This window comes from Nanorana parkeri, unplaced genomic scaffold, assembly GCF_000935625.1.
Source record: "Nanorana parkeri isolate BGI_ZX_2015 unplaced genomic scaffold, ASM93562v1 scaffold639, whole genome shotgun sequence".
Lineage (NCBI taxonomy): Eukaryota > Metazoa > Chordata > Amphibia > Anura > Dicroglossidae > Nanorana > Nanorana parkeri.
The window spans coordinates 216,074-216,633 of record NW_017306907.1 but is presented as its reverse complement, the minus strand read 5'-3'; positions in this window follow the sequence as shown (position 1 = coordinate 216,633).

Below are 560 nucleotides of genomic sequence, written 5' to 3'. Positions count from 1 at the left end.
TCTTAAAAAAAAAAAATATCTGCATTTTTTATTAAAATAATACATGGGAATCATAGCATGAAGGTTCTTGTTCAGGTAGTTCCTGTTGTAGGGTGACAACAATGTCCCCGTCTCCCAGTTGTGCTACTGTGTTGTCACCCTGTTATGAGGGCTTCTGTTGGAGATTACAAGTGACCGTTTCAACATGCATTCAACAGGCTCCACATGGTCCACCATTGTCGACATCAGGAAACCCTCCCTGAAAAAAATTATGGAGCCATCACTTGAGTGTTTGCATATAGATAGAATGTGGCTGCAAAGAGGCTCAAGGAGATCAGCAATACTGAGATTAAACAAAAAGAAAAAACAAGTATTTTATTAGAAATGGCAATTGTTTGTGATACACAGTGCATTATCAAACTAAATGTCATTCAATTTAGGGGTTTTAATCACATACAATTATATAATTATTAGTAAGTTGCAATTAGTTTTAAAAGTAACGGCGCACACTTGAGTTGAGTCAGAGCAAGCATGCAGATGAGGACATCTGACATTTCTGATCTGCCTGCTTTTCCCGGTCA